We start from the raw sequence: 15,573 nt of genomic DNA on the forward strand, positions 1-15,573 counted from the left end.
GTGAATTTGTTCCCTATATTTTAATCCATTCATCTCTGGGATCATTCTCCACTAAAGAAATTCCTCTTCGTCTTCTTTCTAAAGGGACGCCCTCCTATTCTGAGGCTGTGCCCTCTGGTCCTAGACTCTTTCACTGTTAAAGATGCAAGAGCTCTGCAATGTTTTTATAATCACTGTAAATCCTGTATGTTTACAGAAGTTGACACTGAGACATAGCAAGAGTATAGAGCAGACCGTACTGACGGGATCTGCATGCTTCTCTCTTTATCTAACGCACAGAGTCAGATTCACACCATGATATGTGTGTTCCACAGTGCCCAACTGTTGTGATGGAAAATAACTGGTTTTTTGAGTCTCAACAGTAGAGGCCTGGACACACACAGTTTTAATAATAAGGAATTTGTTTACAAGGGGAAATCGGGTCAACACAAGCAACTACAATATTCTAACAAAAACATGTTTAGCACATGTGGGGAAGGTCGGGTCAGCTGTACAATACACAGAAAGAGGTGTGGGGACAGGGTACAGTTACACATACAAAGAACAAGGGAAAAGCACTACGACAGCTATCCCCCTTGACCTTGGATAGCTGCAGCTCCCTTACCAGGACCAACGATAAACCTTCCCAAACATAAATCAACGCACTTACCTTCAATGAGGTGGTCTATAAGAGAGACCGAGCCAGGCACATGTCTCACCTTTTATAGCATGGGCTGGGTGAGATAATCCAATTTTGGTGACCAATAACTTAGGTGTGCGTTGATTAGTTGGGAGGGACCAAATGTTGATTGGCATGTGGTGTGTCCTCTGACCAGCCAGGTGGCAGTGCATCTGTCAGGTGGCCGGTATCTCTGGATACACCAACATAGGAGAAAAATTGCCTTTCATTCTCTGTGCCTCACAGTAACCTACATCATCTCATATATGACTCTTTTATTTAATCTTAGTAGGCTAGTTTTGATCATTAGTTTTGCACTCCTCTTTGAACCAGAGTTGATAACTTCGCTCACTCCAGCACTGAACTGTTCCCATAGCCTATAGTCAACATTTCGGGCCGAGACCCTTCGTCAGGATGAAGGGTCTCGGCCCAAAACATCTACTGTACTTCTTCCTATAGATGCTGCCTGGCCTGCTGTGTTCCACCAGCATTTTGTGTCTGTTGCTTGAATTTCTAGCATCTGCAGATTTCCTCATGTTTCCACAGCCTATGGACTCACTTTCAAGGACTCTTCATCTCATGTTCTTGATCTTCATTTTTTAAATCTTTTTGCATTTGTACAGTTTATTGTCTTCAGCACATTGGTTGTTTGTCCATCTTGTGTGTGTTTTTTCTTTGATTTTATTGAGTTTCTCTGTACTTTCTGTGAGAAAATGAATCTCAGAGTAGTATATGGTGACTATATATATATATATATATACACACACTTTGATAATAAATTTACTCTGAACTCTGAGCTTAGAACTTTTGAATTATCATTATTTTGTCTTGACACAAGCAGGGCTGAGAGATCAACAACAACCTTTCACTTAATGTCAGCAAATCCAAGGGACTGATTATTGACTTCAGGAGGAGAAAAACAGAGATCCATGAGTCAGTCCTCATTAGAGGATCAGAGCAGGAGAGGGTTAGCAACTTTAAATTCCTCAGTATTATTATTTCAAAAGGACCTGTCCTGAGCCCAACACGGAAGTGCAATTATGAAGGAAGCATGGCAGCACATCTACTTCCTTAGGAGTTGCGAAGATTCAGCATGACATCTAAACTTCAACAACTTTCTAAAGATGTTTAGTGGAGAGTGTATCGATTGGCTGCATCATAGCCTGGTATGGAAACACTAATGCCCTTGAATGGAAAATCCAACAAAAGTATTGAATTCAGCCCAGTCCCATCATGGGTAAAGCCCTCCCCACCACTGAGTACATCTACACGAAAATCTGTTACAGGAAACCAGCATCCATCATCGGGGACCCTCACCACTCAACACATTCAATCTTCTCACTGCTGCCATCAGGAAGAAGATACCAGCGTCTCAGGACTCACACCACTAGGTTCAGGAACAGTTATTAACTCTCAGCCATCATGCTCTTGAACCAAAGTGGATAACCTCACTCAACTTCACTAGCCCCATCATTGAAATATTCCCACAAACTATGGACTCATTTTCAAGGACTCTTCATCTCATGTTCTCGATATTTGCTCACTGGTTGAACACCCAAGTTGGTGCAGTCTTCCATTGATTCTGTTATAGTTAGAAACATAGAATGATAGAAAACCTACAGCACAATACAAGCCCTTCAGCCCACAATGCTGTGCCGAACATGTAATTTCTTTAGAAGTTACCTAGGGTTACACATAGCCCTCTATTTTTCTAAGCTCCGTGTACCCATCCAGAAGCCTCTTAAAACACCCTATTGTATCCGCCTCCACCACTGTTGCCTGCAAACCATTCCACACACTCACCACTCTCTGCATAAAAAACTTGCCCCTGACATCTCCTCTGTACCTCCAAGCACTTTAAAACTGTGCCCTCACATGTTAGCCATTTCAGCCCTGAGAAAAAGCCTCTGACTATCCACACGATCAACGCCTTTCATCATCTTATACACCTCTATCAGGTCACCTCATCCTCTATCGCTCCAAGGAGAAAAGGCCAAGTTCACTCAACCTATTCTCGTAAGGCATGCTCCCCAATCCAGGCAACATCCTTGTAAATCTCCTCTGCACCCTTTCTGTAGTTTCCACATCCTTCCTGTAGTGAGGTGACCAGAACTGAGCACAGTACTCCAAGTGGGGTCTGACCAGGGTCCTATACAGCTGTAACGTTACCTCTCGGCTCTTGAATTTAATCCCACCGTTGATGAAGGCCAATGCACCATATGCCTTCTTAACCACACAGTCAACCTGTGTAGCTGCTTTGAGTGTCCTATGGACATGGACCCCAAAATCCCTCTGATCTTCCACACTGCCAAGAATCTTACCATTAATACTCTATTCTCCATCATATTTGACCTACCAAAATGAACCACCTCACACTTATCTGGGTTGAACTCCATCTGCCACTTCTCAGCCCAGTTTTGCATCCTATCGATGTCCCGCTGCAACCTCTGATAGTCCTCCACACTATCCACAACACACCCAACTTTTGTGTCATCAGCAAATTTACTAACCCATCCCTCCACTTCCTCATCCAGGTCATTTATAAAAATAACGAACAGTAAGGGTCCCAGAACAGATCCCTGAGGCACACCACTGGTCACCGGCCTCCATGCAGAATATGACCCGTCTACAACCACTCTTTGCCTTCTGTGGGCAAGCCAGTTCTGGATCCACAAAGTAGGGTTCACTTGGATCCCATGCCTCTCAATAAGACTTGCATGGGGTGCCTTATCAAATCCCTTGCTGAAATCCATATACACTACATCTACTGCTCTACTTTCATCAATGTTTAGTCACATCCTCAAAAAATTCAATCGGGCTCATAAGGCACAACCTGCCTTTGACAAAGCCATGCTGACTATTCCTAATCATATTATACCTCTCCAATTGTTCATAAATCCTGCCTCTCAGGATCTTCTCCATCAACTTACCAACTACTGAAGTAAGACTCACTGGTCTATTATTTCCTGGACTTTCTCTACTCTCTTTCTTGAATAAAGGAACAACATCTGCAACCCTCCAATCCTCCAGAACCTCTCCAGTCCCCATTGATGATACAAAGATCATTGCCAGAGGCTCAGCAATCTCCTCACTCACCTCCCACAGTAGCCTGGGGTACATCTCATCCGGTCGCAGTGTCTTATCTAATGATGCTTTCCAAAAGCTCCAGCACGTCCTCTTTCTTAATGTCTATATGCTCAAGCTTTTCAGTCTGCTGCAAGTCATCCCTACAATCGCCAAGGTCTTTTTTTGTAGTGAATACTGAAGCAAAGTTTTCATTAAGTACCTCCATAATCTCCTCCGGTTCCATACACACTTTTCCACTGTCACACTTGATTGGTCCTATTCTCTCACGTCTTATCCTCTTGCTCCTCACATACTTATAGAATGCCTTGCGGTTTTCCTTAATCCTGCCCGCCAAGGCCTTCTCATGGCCCCTTCTGGCTCTCCTAACTTCATGCTTAAGTTCCTTCCTGCTTGCCTTATAATTTCCTAGATCTCTATCATTACTTAGTTTTTTGAACATTTTGTAAGCTTTTCTTTTCTTCTTGACTAGATTTTCAACAGCCTTTGTACACCATGGTTCCTGTACCCTCACTTTCTTGACCTGTCTAATTGAAACGTAGCTATGCAGAACGCCACGCAAATATCCCCTGAACATTTGCCATATTTCTGCCATACATTTCCCTGAGAACATCTGTTCCCAATTAATGCTTCCAAGTTCCTGCCTGATAGCTTCATATTTCCCCTTACTTCAATTAAATTCTTTCCTAACTTGTCTCTTCCTAATTGTGATCACTATCTCCAAAATGCTCTCCCACTGGGAGACCTGACAGCTGACCGGGTCCATTTCCCAATACCAGATCAAGTACAGCCTCTCCTCTCGTTGGCTGATCTACATATTGTGTCAGGAAACCTTTCTGAACACACCTAACAAACCGTACCCCATCTAAGCCCCTCGCTCTAGGGAGATGCCAATCAATATTGGGGAAATTAAAATTTCCCACCAATTAAAATCTCCCTATTTGCTTGTCAATGTCCCTGTTACTATTGGGTGGTCTATTTAAAAAAACCAGTAGAGTTAGTGACCCCTTCCTGTCCCTAACTTCCACCCACAGAGACTCAGTAGACAATCCCTCCAAGACGTCCTCCTTTTCTGCAGCCATGACACTATTTCTGAGCAGTGCCATGCTCCCACCCCTTTTGCCTCCCTCCCTGTCTTTTCTGAGCATCTAAAGCCTGGCACTCTAAGTAGCCATTCCTGCCCCTGAGCCATACAAGTCTCTGTAATGGCCACAACATCATAGTTCCAAGTACTTATCCAGCATCTAAGCTCATCCTCTTTGTTCATGATACTCCTTGCATTAAAATAGACACCTCTCAAACCATTGGTCTAAGCATGCCTCTTCTCTATCACCTGCCTATCACACTGTCTACAAGCATTCTTGATTTGTGAGCCAACCATCCCTTCCTCCGTCTCTTCAGTTCCGTTCCCACGCCCCAACAATTCTCCCCCAGTATCCTTTGCAAACTTTCCTGCCAGGATATTGGTCCCCCTGGGATTCAAGTGCAACCCATCCTTTTAGTACAGGTCGCACCTGCCCCAAAAGAGGTCCCAATGATCCAGAAATCTGAATCACTGCCCCCACTCCAATCCCTCAGCCACGCATTTATCCTCCACCTCACTCTATTCCTATACTGTCTGTCACGTGGCAAAGGCAGTAATTGCAAGATTACAGATTTATTACAGAATCTATTACAGATTTATAGAGTATGCCAGCAAGAAAATGGATCTCAGCATTGTCATATGGTGACATATATGAACTTTGATAATAAATTGACTTGGAACTTTGATCAAGCTTTCTGATGTTGGGACAATCTCAGGAGATCCCCTTTATCTATGTTGGAATTGAGTTCATTGTTATATTGTTATGTACACTCAGTAACCACTTTATTAGGAACCTCCTCCTGCACCAAATACAGTGGCCACTGAGTGTATGCTGTGGAGGCCAGTATTTGTTACCCAGAAACATTTATTAATGTATGAAAATCCCGATGGAATGGAAAGGTGGAAATTATCTTTACTGATGTATGGCTGTATGTGTTTGAATATGCTTCCCTAGAATGGAGGAGAATAAGGGGAGATCTTACAGAGGTATACAAAAGGATGAGCAGTATGGATAGGGTGAATGCATTCAGGGTCTTTTACCCCTCAGGAGGGGTGAGACTCAAACTAGGGATCATAGGTTTAGAGTGAAAGGTAAAATGTTGAAGGGGAATGTGAGGTGGGTTCACTTCACTTAAGAGCAAGATTCCCAATCTGGGGCCCACGCACCCCTTGGTTAATGGTAGGGGTCCATGGCATGAAAACGGTTGGGAACCCCCCTCTTAGAGGGTGGTGCAAGTGCAGAATGAGCTGTCATGGAAGTGGTAGATGTGGGTGGGATTGTAACACTTAAGAGAAGTTTGGATACATGAATGGGAGGAGTTTGGATGGATATGGCCTGGGTGCAATTTGATGGGACTAGGCAGGAAAACAGGTTGGCATGGACTAGATGGGCCAAAAGGCCTGATTCTGTGCTCCATGACTATGAATCTAGAGGCTCTGTTGGCTGGCATGCACTCCATCAATAGACAGCTAGCTGGTCACAATTCAGCAAGCAGAGTCAGCTAGCGCACAGCAAAAGCTTCCACGGAGAACCAAGCCTTAATCATTTCATAATGACAACCTGCTATTAACAGCAACTTTTCTACGTCAGTAACCTGTCCAAAGCCTGGTCTCCCACCTGGGGCCAAGCCAGCCACCAATAGTCCACTAGCTAGAACCAGGCAGCAGCAAATTACATACCAAGTGCCATAAGCTGGAAGCCAATAGCTTGCCCCATGCAGCAAATCATCAGCAAGTCAGCAGCCAATCATCTGCTACTTAGATTTAAGTATCAGCCAATCATGTGCCACATTGTGTTGGCTGGTCACCAATAGTTCTCATTTTTGCGTCCAGCCAGTAGCCAATGGTGTGCACCCTGAAGTTAGGCAGGGATCAATATCCTGGCACATGGAACCAATGAACCAATAGAAGCCACAGACACAGGAGATACTGCAGATGCTGGAAATCCTGAGTATAACAAAATGCTGGAAGAACTCAGCAGCTCAGGCAGCATCTATGGAAATAAATATACAGTCGACATTTTGAGCTGAGACCCTTCTTCAAGACTGGAATAAAAAGTTGAGGGAGAAGCACAAGCTGGCAGGTGTTAGGTGAAAGGGAGAAGATAGGGTGGGTGGGAGGGGGTGAAGTGAGAAACTGGGAGGTGATAGGTGGAAGAGAAAAAGGGTTGAGAAAGAGGGAATCTTTCCAATGTCCACATGTCCGAGTCTGAATCCAAGTCCACTCCAGGGTGGAGGCGGAAGCTATATGTACATACGTGCCTTAGACTTTTGCACAGTAAAGTATACACAGAAAGATGTCAGAAAGGGGCTAGTAACAACAGGAAGACCATCCACTCTGTCTCACTCCCATCAGGGAGTAGGTGATGTAGCATTCACGCCAGGAGCACCAGACACAAAAACATCTACTTTCCCCAAGCGGTAAGAATGACCTCCACCTCTCCCCGCTAACCCACCCCTCCACACCGCCAACCACCACTACTTTATCATTTCCTGTCAGAGTCACCTAATGTAGAGGCACTCCTGTGCCCAGCATCACTTTATGGACATACAATCAATCTAAGTACATAAGCTATCTTATGTAATTATATTTATTGCATTTTTTTTTCATTATTGTGTTCTTTATCTTATTGTGTTTTTCTGTGCTGCAGCAGATCCAGAATTACATTTACTTCATTCTCCTTTGCACTTGTGAACTGGAAATGACATTAAGCAATCTTGAATCTCTGCCCCAGTGACAGAGCCCCAAAGCCATCCTCCCTCCCCGCCCCCACCCACAATCGAGTTAGAAAGACACGTGCTTGATGTGCGCCTGCAACCTCAGCTCTTCTACGCTGGAAAGCAGAATCAAACAAATGATTATTGCCAGCAAGCCGAGCTCACGAAAACATCCCATCAGTTCCCATAATTAGAATCTCCCTGCCTCAGTGCCCTGGTTTAGGGTCTCTTGAATTAAGCCGAGCTCTCATCTGGCTTATGGAATGCCGGGTTAGGTATTAAATTTTAATATTGTAGCAGGTCACTGGAGAGGAGCAGAGCTCTCATCCATTAATAGCTGAGAGGCAGACACTGACCTAAATACAAGTCTACAATCAACCACACATACCCACTGACCTAATAATCCAAATTTGACTTCTTAAATCTTTATTAAAAAATTGTCTGTGTATACAGCTCGGTCACTTGTCTCTAATTTGGCATTTTAAAAATTATCATGTAACACCTGTGTAGTGCTTGTCTTATCTCGTGTGACCGGATGCTGCACTCTTTATGAGAAAATCAAATGACATAGCACTACACTCGGTGCTAGCGGGCCATCAGAAGCTCTAGGTAGTGGAAGGAGGCAGTGAATAGAAAACACACACTTCTAGAGGTAAGTTTGCTTCTAAAAAATAGTAATATATACAAAGTATTTACATGAGTAAGAACAATTAAAAATTCCAGCATTCTGTCTTAGGTAGTACTATCAAGGACTGTATGCTGCTTCCTTAACAACAAACCATGGGTCACCAGTGATCTAAAGGCTCCTCTCAATCACAAAAAGAGAGCCTTTCGATCAGGAGACAGGGAGGAACTGAAATATGCGCAGAGGGAGTGAAAGGAGAAGATCAAGGTGGAATACAGGAGAGAGCTGGAGAACAAACTGGGGCAGAGTAGCACACATGAGGTGTGGGGAGGCGTGAAGAGCATCACTGGCTTCAATCAGCCCAGCTACAGAGCCTGGGAATTGAACCGTAAGTGGGCTAATGAGTTAAACCTATTTTTCAATAGGTTTGACAACTGCCCTCCTGTTCACACCCCCCTCAGCACACCAGTCCAGGTGCCAAGGCACCCAATGCTCCCTCAGCACCAACACCTCCCCCTCTCCCCCCTCCAATTTAACATGTGGATGCACAACACAGGCTACCACTGTCCACACCCCCTCCTTCCCCTGCATCTAGCACCCACACCTCCACATACCAACTGCTATTGTCCCAATCTTCACCTCCCCCAGCCCCCATCTTCCACCAACTCCCAAGTCATCATGGACTCACCTTCACTACAGAGCAGGTGAGAAGGGCTCTGGGGAAACTCAGACATGGCAAAGCATCGGGATCAGGTGGTGTGAACCACAAGGTCCTGAAGGAATGTGCTGAGCAGCTGTGTGGAGTTCTCCAGCGCATTTTCAATCTGAGTCTCAGCCTGGAAAGGGTCCCGACTGTGTGGAAAACATCACGTGTGGTCCCAGTCCCCAAGAAGGGCCAACCGAAAGACTTGAATGGCCCTGATCTCACACATCATGAAAGAGGCTGGTCCTGGCTCACCTCCAACCCCTGTTCAGATCAGCCCGTGATCCCCTGCACTTTGCTTACCAGGACCACATTAGAGTCGACAATGCTATCATCTAGCTGCTGAGCAGAGCCTACTCCCATTTGGATAAGCAGGGCAGCACTGTGACCATCATGTTTTTTTGAATTCTCAAGTGCCTTCAACACCATACAGCCCTGATTGCTGGGGGTAAAGCTCTGTTCAATGCAGGTTGACACTTCCATTGTATCTTGGGTAATGGACCAGCTGACTGGCAGACCACAGTATGTGTGGCTTCAGAGCTGTGTGTTAGTCATGGCTATAAGCAGCACTGGGGCCCCACAAGGGTCTGTATTGGCTCCATTCCCCTGTTTACCCTGTATACCTCAGATTTTAGATACAACACTGAGTCATGTCATCTGCAGGACACTATACGAGGTTATTCTCAACCTCGGCCTTGAGGCTCTATAGTGAGTCAACCTATAGCCGGGGAAATGATTACCCCCTCCAGTTAGACCGCTTGTGTTAACTTATTCTTTATTCTTTTTACTTCTCTTCTAATATTTGTACATCTGTGCACTTGTAATACTGCTGTGCCAAGGTAATTTCCTTTGGGATCAATAATGTATCAATCTATCTATCTAGGTTTCAAATCTCAGACATCAAATGAAAACCAAATTCTGTTTTTAGTTAGAATCAGTGAGATGCATTAGAATAACCTTTATTACTCCAATTTCTCTAACTGATGGTCTGATTCTCTAACTGATTAGAACATTGTCATGCACTTTGGTAGAAGAAATAAAAGTGCAAGCTATTTCCTAAATAAAGAGAAATGACCAAAAATCTGATATGCAAAGGGACTTGGGAGTCCTTGTGCAGAACATCCTAAAGGTTAACTTGCAGGTACAGTCAGTGGTGAGGAAGACAAATGCCATGTTAGCAATCATTTCAAGAGGTCGAGAATACATGAGCAGGGATGTGATGCTGAGGCTTTATAAGGCACTGGTGAGGCCTCACCCTAAGTATTGTGAACAGTTTTGGGCTCCTCATCTAAGAAAAGATGCACTAGCATTGGAGAGGGTCCAGACGAGGTTCACAAGGATGATTCTGGGAATGAAAGGGTTATCATACAAGGAATGTTTGATGGCTCTGGGTCTGCACTTGCTGGAATTTAGAAGAATGAGGGGGGATTTCATGGAAACCTTTTGAATGTTGAAAGGTTTAGTCAGAAGATGTGGAAAGGATGTTTCCCATAATGGGGGAGTCTAGGACAAGAGGGCACAGCCTCAGGATAGAGGGGCTTCCATTTAAAACAGAGATGCGGAGAAATTTCTTTAGCCAGAAGGTGGGGAATTTGTGGAATTTGTTACCACAGGCAACTGTGGTTGCCAGGTCGTTGGGTGTACTTAAGGCAGAGATTGATAGGTTCTTGAATGGATGTGGCATCAAACGTTAGGGGAGACGTCCGGTGACCGGGGTTGAAGGGGAAAAAATAGTATCAGCCATAACTGAATGGAAGAGCAGACTCCATGGGCCAACTGGCCAAATTCTGCTCCTACATCTTCTCTCTTCTTCTCCCTCCTGCCAGCTGGGGAAAGGCACCGAAGCATCCGGGCTCTCACGACCAGACTATGTAACGATCGGGCCTGGAAAGGATAGGGGTAGATGCCAGAATAAAAAGGTGGTGGGAGGGGAAGGAGGATAGTTAGAAGGTGATTGGTGAAGCCAGGTGGGTGGGAAAGGTAAAGGGCTGGAAGAGGAAGGAATCTGATAGGAGAGGAGAGTGGACAATAGGAGAAAGGGAAGGAGGAGGAGACCCAGAGAGAAGTGATAGGCAGATGAGAAGAGGTAAGAGGCCATAGTAGGGAATAGAAAAAGAGGGGAGGGGCAGGGATTTTTTTTTACCACAAGGAGAAATCAATATTCATAGCATCAGATTGGCGGCTACCCAAACAGAATATAAGGTGTTGCTCCTCCACCCAGAGGATGGCCTCGCCTTGGCACAAGTGGAGGCCATGGACCAATATGCAGAATGGGAATTAAAATGTTGACATCACTGTACGATGTGAGAGTTAAAGTTTAAAGGAGTTGTGTGAGGTTAAAAAATTTTTTATTCCCACAGACAGTGTCAGGCGTGCTGGTGGAGGCAGATTGTGGAATTTGAGAGGCATTTTGACAAGGCTAAGGACATGCAGAGAATGGACAGATGTGGATCATGTGCAAGCAGCCAGGTTGGACGTCACGGTCAGCACAGACATCTTGAGTCACAGTTCCTCTTCTTGAGCTGTACTGCTCATCGCTCAGCTCCATCATGAACACCAGCCTCCATAGTATCCAAGATCCAAGACATCTTCAAGGAGCATAGAAACATAGAAAATAGGTGCAGGAGTAGGCCATTCGGCCCTTCGAGCCTGCACCGCCATTCAGTATGATCATCCAACTCAGAACTCTGTACCTGCTTTCTCTCCATACCCCTGATCCCTTTAGCCACAAGGGCCATATCTAACTTCCTCTTAAATATAGCCAATGAACCGGCCTCAACTGTTTCCTGTGGCAGAGAATTCCACAGATTCACCACTCTCTGTGTGAAGAAGTTTTTCCTCATCTCGGTCCTAAAAGGCTTCCCCTTTATCCTTAAACTGTGACCCCCTCGTTCTGGACTTCCCCAACATCGGGAACAATCTTCCCGCATCTAGCCTGTCCAATCCCTTGAGAATTTTATACGTTTCAGTAAGATCGCCCCTCAATCTTCTAAATTCCAGTGAGTATTAGCCTAGTCGATCCAGTCTTTCTTCATATGAAAGTCCTGCCATCCCAGGAATCAATCCGGTGAACCTTCTCTGTACTCAAAGCAGTGCCTCAAAAAAAGTGGTGTCCATCATTGAGACCCCCCCATCACCCAGATCATGTCCTCTGCTCATGGTTACCATCAGGTAGGAGGTACAGAAGCCTAAAGGCACACACTCAGTGATTCAAGAACAGCTTCTCCCCCTCTGCCATCCAATATTAGAATGGACATTGAACCCTTGAATACTCCCTCACTACTCTTTAATTTCTATCTCATTTAATTTATCTATTTGATATGTGTGTGTGTGTGTGTGTATTTGCTGTAATTGTTTTTTACTGTATTATCATATATTGCATTATGCTGCTGCCACAAAGTTAACAAATTTTGCAACATAAGCAGCAGATATTAAAGATGATTTGGATTCTGATTTTGATTCTATGCGAGGTTTTACTTTGTTTAAAACTAATTTGGGATCCATCCCTTCGGAGATAATTAATTTCCTGAAAAATTGGTAACCATGAATTCTGTAGTTTAATCTGCTGTATTTAAAACCCAGGGGTGAAATTTGACTAGCTGACTGATGGTTATTTGATTGATATGAATTCTGGGATGATCAAACATGTTATTGCGATTTCAATACTGTGAGATGTAAAGACTAAGATTAGCTTTGTTTGTCACATGTGCCTCGAAACATCGAAACGTAGAGTGAAGTGCATCGTTTGTGTCGAGAAGGTGCTGGGGGCAGCCTGCAAGCGTTGCCACCCTTCAGACGCTAATATATCACCCCTGCAGCTCACTAACCCTAACCTGGACGTCTTTGGAATGTGGGAAGAAACTAGAGAGTACACGGAGGAAATCCACGCGACCGTGGGGAGAATGTAAAAACTCCTTGTAGGCAGTGGCCGGCACTGTGAAGCATTATGCTAACTGCTACGCTACTGTTCTTTCTATCATCCATGTGAATACCTAAGAGTCTCTTAAGTATCCCTGATTTAGAGTTATGTCTTAGGCCCATGTGAAAAAAAGTCTGTAAAGCAAAGATGCTTTCAAAATAATGAAATAAAAAGTTTGTAAATATCAGAAAGTTTACTATAAAGAGTAGTAAACAGTAAAAACCTAAATCAAATCAACATTTGATGTGATTACCCTTTGTCTTTAAAACTACGTCAATTCTCTTAGATACACTGTGCTGCAGTTTTATGAGAAAATTGGTTGGTAGGTTGTTTCAAGTAATTTGGAGAACTTGCCACAGCTCTTCTGCAGACTTTGGCTTGCTTCTGTCTCTCTAGGTGATCCCAGACAGCCTCCATGACGATGAGATCAGGGCTCTGTGGAGGCCATAAGACATAGGAGCAGAATTAGGCCATTCGGCCCACTGTGCCTGCTTGAATCATGGCTGAACCCGGATCCCACTAAACCCTAAGCCCCTGCCTTCTCGCCACACCATCTGAAATCAGAAAATAAATCTAGGGTGCACAGGGCTGTATCTGCTTTTACAACCACTTCTACATGTACCCCAAGTGTAGCAGTCAGTGCCTGTTAAACACCTGTAGCATGTTTAACAGGTATTTAGACAGAGGCATAAACTGGAGGAAACTGAAATAATATGTAAATTATGTGCAGGCAGATGAGATTAGCTCGACTGATATCATAGTCTGCACAGACATTGTGGGCAGAAGGGTCAGTTACTATGCTGTATTGTTCCTTGTTATCGAGATACGACATTGTTCACAGACTGGGAGACCTCTTCGCTGAACACTTACGCTCTGTCCGCCAGAGAAAGCAGGATCTCCCAGTGGCCACACATTTTAATTCCACGTCCCATTCCCATTCTGATATGTCTATCCATGGCCTCCTTTACTGTCAAGATGAAGCCACACTCAGGTTGGAGGAACAACACCTTATATACCGTCTGGGTATCCTCCAACCTGATGGCATGAACATTGATTTCTCTAACTTCCGTTAATGCCCACCCCCCTTCTTACCCCATCCCTTATTTATTTATTTGTTTGTTTGTTTATTTATTATTCCTCTCCCCCCCTTTTTTTCTTTTCCCTCTCTCTTTTTTTCTCCCTCTGCCCCTCTCACAATCACTCCTTGCCTGCTCTCCATCTCCCTCTGGTGCTCTCCTCCCCCTTTCTGTCTCCCTAGGCCTCCCGTCCCATGATCCTGTCCCTTCTCCAGCTCTGTATCCCTTTTGCCAATCACCTTTCCAGCTCTTAGGTTCATCTCTCCCCCTCCTGTCTTCTCCTATCATTTTGGATCTCCCCCTCCCCGTCCCACTTTCAAATCTCTTACTATCTCTTCTTTCTGTTAGCCCTGACGAAGGGTCTCAGCCCGAAACATTGACTGTACTTCTCCCTATAGATGCTGCCTGGCCTGCTGCGTTCCACCAGCATTTTGTGTGTGTTGCTCAATGTTGTTCAATGTCATTTCCTGTACACAAGTGTAAAGGAGAACAAAATGATTGTTACTCTGATCCAATGCAGCTCTAAAAACACAATAAGGTAAAGAACAGAATAATAATAATAAACACAATATACCGTAACTACGTAAGATAGCTTATATACATAGATTGATTGTATGTCCATAGAATGACGCTAGGTACAGGAGTGTCTGTACATACTATATGACTCTGACAGGAAATTATAAAGTGGTGGTGAGGGTTGTGGAGAGATAGTTTACGGGGTGGAGGAGTTGATCACCCTTACTGCTTGGGGAAAGTAACTGTTTTTAAGTCTGATACTGCATAGCCTCCTCCCTGATGGGAATAGCACAAACACTCTATGGAAAGCATGGGTGGGATCCTTTGTGATGTTCCTAGCCTTTTTACAGCTCCTTTCTGTATATATGTCCCTGATGGCGGGTCGGCTGGTGCGTTGGACGGTTTTGACTGCCCATTGTAGAGCCTCTCTGTCTGTCACAGTGCAGTCACTGTGCCACGCAGGGATGCAGCTTGTTAGAATGCTCTCTACTGTGCATCTGCAGAGTGACTTGAGTATAGGTGCGCAAAGTGCAGCTCTCCTCACCTTCCTCACCTTCCTCACCTTCCTCGCCTTCCTCACCTTCCTCACCTTCCTCACCTTCCTCACCTTCCTCAGAAAGCAGAGGCGCTGGCGGGCTTTCCTGACTGTGTAGGATGTGTTCTGGGACTGTGGAGGTTGCGTGAGATGCGCGCTCCCAGGAGTTTGAAACTGTGAGCAGCTCCACCGCTGTGCCGCTGAGGTAAAGCGGGGTGTGAGTTCTCCTGAAGTTGATCATCATTCCCTATGTCTTGTTAACTTTGAAGAACAGATCATGTGCCTGGTACCAGGCCTCAAGCTCTTTCATCCCCACTCTGTAGGCCACTGTGGTGTCATCAGAAAATCTGATTACTCTGTTGTTTGGCCGAGCAGTCACGTGTGAGCAGAGGATACAGCAATGGGCTCAGCACACAGACCTGGGGGGCAGGAAGCATCCGCGTTGAGGACGACGGGGAGGGAGGAGCGGTTGTGCATCCTGACTGTCTGAGGTCCGTTGGTTAGGAAATCCAACAGCCTGTTGCACAGTGGTGAATTTAGACCGAGGAGGTGGAGTTTGTTCACCAAGGTCTGTGGGACAATAGCGTTGAATGTTGAACTGAAATCCAGAAACATCATTCCGACATAGGTAAGTGGCTTTGTTTTCTAGATGTGTC

The sequence above is a fragment of the Hemitrygon akajei genome, chromosome 11 (assembly GCF_048418815.1).
Source record: "Hemitrygon akajei chromosome 11, sHemAka1.3, whole genome shotgun sequence".
Taxonomy (NCBI): Eukaryota; Metazoa; Chordata; class Chondrichthyes; order Myliobatiformes; family Dasyatidae; genus Hemitrygon; species Hemitrygon akajei.